The following is a 4,785-nucleotide window of genomic DNA, read 5'->3' as shown; positions in this document are numbered from 1 at the left end:
TGTCTTGCACATATATGTTAATTTTTTAAAAAAACACAGTAAGTATGAATCACAACCCCCATTTTACAGATGAAAATAACATGAAGCTTTGGAAATTTAAGATAACTTGCCCCATGTCATAAAACTAGTATGCTCCTGAGCAGGGATGCATTCCTTACAACCTTATGTAGTGGTGGTTGTTTTTAAGTGCTATGGAGTCAGCTATGACTCATAGTGACTCTGTATAGGGTGTCCAAGGAGCAGCTGGTGGGTTTGAACCACCGACCTTGCAGTTAGCAGTTCAGTCCTTATCCTACCATGCCACACCTAGACTCCTACCACCTTATAATGTAACCATTGTTAAATTTACAAAATAGCCTGGGATTACCAAATTTATCAAAGGCCAGAGGCAATTATATGGTGGAACTGACTGAATAAGCACCTAATTTGTGATAGAACATGGGCAATCCATTTTACAAATTTCATTACTTTTAATACAACATTGACTTGTGATGATTTCTCTTCTTCCCTTTTTACAGATGAAGATACTGAGGCATAGATAGATCAAGTAACTTACTTGAGATCACACATATAGTAAATGATTGAAATGGGATTAAAATCCAGGTTTCCATGCCTACAAAGCCTATGGAGTTAACCATTACGCTGTTCAGACCCTTGCAAAAAAGCAAGAATCATTTTCTATTAACTAAAGCCAGGAGTCCTTGGGTGATACAAATGGTTAACATGCTAGACTGATAATCAAAATGTTGAAAGTTCCAGTCCACCAAAAGGCATCTCCGAAGAAAGGCCTAGTGATCTACTGAAAAATCAGCCACTGAAAACCCTATGTAGCAGAATTCTACTCAGACATACCTGGTGTTGCCATGAGCTGGAACTGACTAGACTACAACTAGTTAAAGCTCTTTATAAAAGCCTCATTGGGTAGTCAACTTCTCATTGCTGGAGTGGTCCAAATGGAGACTATAGGTTCCTACTGGAGATGCCTGGAAGTGCCAAACCCTTATGCTTCTGTCAAGTTTGCCTTTGGAATTCACTCTTCATAGGGTGTGCTAAGCACCAAGTAGGCGCTCAGTAAGTACTTGTTGTCTTGAATGGAATAGACGTCTGTTCTCTAGAAGGGGACCTCTTGGTGCATTACTGTGGGATTTGTGGCTTTGGAAATGAGCTTTCTAGCTATTTGTGTCAAGGCAGAATTAGAGGGAGGCAAGTTTGCCAGCATAACTAGCAATTAGAGTCCAACCCACAAATTCATGCACTGGACTGGCTGCTTGCGTGGGAAGAAGAGGGAAGGAGGCACCTTCAAGGGGCAGTGGAGTAAGTAGAGGCAGCCATGGGCAGCAGCCCCAGGAACTGTGGCCACAAGAACAGCCTGGATAGCTGGTCTTAGTCTTGAGTGGTTTAAGATGAATATTCTACTCTACCTCCCAGGCCTCTCCCTTCCTGCCCCTAGGGCTGTCCACTTGAGTTACCGACAAGGTGATTAATTGCATAGACTTTCAGATCTATCTGAGAAATCATCTCCAACTAAGATTCACACTGAGGGTGAGAGATACTCCCACAGAAATACTATGTAGAAAACCACTCTTCTGTGCTTTTGCAATCTAAAGGTGGCTCCATGAAAAACATGTGAACTAAGTTCATGCCGAATGGAATTGAGGTCTGAGTGCAAGTATAAGTGGTGGCATAGGAAGAGGATATGTCCAAGACTAGACTGGGGGATCCCTGAAAGCAAATGTTCTCAAAGGAGTAGGATTATATTACCCATTCAGTTTTTAGAGGGTGGCTAAAATTCCTCTTACCCAGTACCAGCCCCACTGGTCTGGAAAAATGCCCAAATGAATACTCATTTCCTTTGGTTAAAGAAGTGTTTCTCCAACATTTTGGTTTCAAGTCCTCTTTGTTGTTGTTGTCATTGTTAAGTGTCATAGTGTTATTTCCAACTCCTAGTGACACTATATAGGATTTCTGAGGCTGTAAATCTTTGCTGGAACAGAAATCTTCATCTTTCTCTCATTTAGTGACTGTTGGAATCTAACTGCCAACATTGTGATTCACCACTGTCACCCGTATCTTCTTTATACTCTAAACAACTATTGGTAACCTCAAAGAGCTTTTGTTTATGTGGGTTTACTTATCAGCAGTACAATCTTTGAAATTTTAAATGATAAATGCTTAAAATATTATTTTATTCATTCATTTAACAATAACACCACTGTGTTAACTCCTGAGCCCGCGGGCACTGCCACTGGGGGTTAGAGCTGACAGTGAAGCAGCCACTGGTCTGAAGTGCAGGGAAGCATGCATGAGCTCCCAAACTTGCACCTAGTACCCATTTGACCTATCTTCGATGGCTAGCTGACCAGAACTTGATCAGATGGAGATAAAAATGCTTGACACTGTAAGCAACTGTAAATTGCTACAGTTTGATTAATTGGACCTTTACTTATGGATGCAGTTGCTCAAAAAGTCCAATCAAAATGGAAGGATTCTTCATATCATGGATCAAGCTTGTTTCCTTAGTGCACTGGGTTGATTTGTTGTTGTTAAGTACCGTGGAGTCTGTTTCGACTCATAGTGACCCCACACAGGGTTTCTGAGGCTGCAAATCTTTAGGGGAGCAGAAAGCCTCATCTTTCTCCCGCAGAACAGCTGGTAGTTTCAAACTGCCAACCTTGAGGTTAGCAGCCCAATTCGTAACCACACTGGGTTGACGTTGTTGTAAAGTGCCATTGAGTCGGTTCCAACCCACCGTGACCCTGTATAGGGTTTCTGAGGAGCAACTGTTAAGCTTGAACCACTGACCTTGCAGTTCAAAAGGCTTTGCTGTCTGTTGCATTAACCCACAGCATCACACTAGGACACCAGGTTGATAGGGATGGGCAATTTAGACATTGACTATAAAGGCATGAAGCAGTTGGCTTACAAGCTTTCATGTGTGTGCTTGATTTCAGAATGAGGGAGTAAGGTAGAATCCTCACTGATTAGTTTTCCTTTTTTCCATATGGAAAAGGTAAAAGGGGATGGGGAATGATTAGTGATAGGACTTTATGATTAAATTGTGAGTAATTGTTAGCAGGATTAATCGTGATTGTTACAACAGTAACTATAGAAGATATGTAACTAAAAGGGGGGAGTAGTTAACCTTCCTTTCAGGAACAGAGGACCCAGGATCATTAAGAAGAAAGAGCATGAGTGGAGCGTGAGATCCTACCTAGCAAAGTGGCAACAGCAGAGAGACGGTGGCAGAGGTGATGGCATGGAGAAGCAGAACAGCTGTGGGCTCTAGATCCACGGACTGAATAAGGCTGTGTGCTTGCAGGCAGAAGGTTGACTTGTAAAATGTGCCCTTTGGACATTTAAATGAATACGTATACTCTGTTTTGTATGTGTACATCAAATATTTTGCTTTGTTTATTTGTGAAAAGTACTATGTAGAAGGGAAGCTACAACGAAGAAGCAGGACAACTGTTGTTTCGGGGAGGGGACTGTAATCATTAAGATGAAATAAAATATAGGATTGGCTAAAAGTAAAGCTAATGGATCTTGACTGTTAACCTTCACTCAATTCACAATAAAATGCTAAAAAAATTTAAATAACACTCATATGTAAAATGTTTTCTTTCCTGAAAAACAAACACGTTTTCCAAAATAAACAATATTTGGTGAGTAAAGTGACACTGTTTTATATTTTTGCAAAAATCTTTAGTGTCTGGCTTACTGGAAGACAGCTGGGTTTTCATATCTGTTTCTATATTCTATCTGTTGAGATACGTTGTTTTGGTTGAAGTTGATGAAAGAAATCTGGTCTCACACAGTATGTAGGTAGAAAAAAGGAGAAGTGTTTCAATTGCCCTTTCAGGTAACTATGGAGATTTCCCCCCACCCCCACCCCCTTTGGTAATGACATCAGAGTAAGTTAGTTACAATAGTGGTGGTTATGTGCCGTGGAGTCGGTTTCGACTCACAGTGACCCTGTACAGGGTTTCCAAGGCTATAAATCTTTATGGGATCAGAAAGCTGACCTTAAGGTTTGTAGCCTGATTCGTAACCACTATGCTACCAGAGCTCCTTGTTAGTTGCAGTAGGGAACCTAAAAGTATATCAATTAATTTTTCATAATTTGCTACATTAAAATCCACTGGTCTGGGTTTTACAGTCAAATTATACCAAACATTCAAAGAAGAGCTGACACCAATTCTACTCAAAACATTCCAGAACACATAAAAGGATGGAATACCCTCAAACTCTTCTTATGAAACAAGCATAACTTTAATGCCAAAGCCAGGCAAAAACATCACTAAAATAGAAAATCATGACCAATACCTCTCATAAACATTAACAGAAAAATTCTCAAGAAAATCCTAGCCAAAAGAATCCAAAATCATATCAATACAATACACCTTACCAGGTATGGAAAGATGGTTCAACATTAGAAAAACAATCAATGTAATCCACCACATAATTAAAACAAAGGAAAAGAACTACATGACCATAACAAATAATGCAAAAAAGGCATTTGACAAAATCCAACACCCATTCTTTTTATTTTTTCAAACTTTTTATTGTGAATTGAGTGACAGTTTACAGACAAGCTCATCAGTTTTACATTTAACAAATCATACCCGTCTCAGTGATTACAGTCCCCTCCATGCAATAATACTTATCCTGCTTCCTCCCTGTGGTACCTATTGCCATTCCACCCACCTTCCCATTTCTTTGTCCTTAGGTAAATAATGCCATTTTGATTTTGAGTGATTAACCATTCCATGGTGAGCATACCTTACT

This window comes from Chrysochloris asiatica, unplaced genomic scaffold (genome assembly GCF_000296735.1).
Source record: "Chrysochloris asiatica unplaced genomic scaffold, ChrAsi1.0 scaffold00071, whole genome shotgun sequence".
NCBI lineage: Eukaryota > Metazoa > Chordata > Mammalia > Afrosoricida > Chrysochloridae > Chrysochloris > Chrysochloris asiatica.
Note: the sequence above shows the minus strand (reverse complement) of the source record.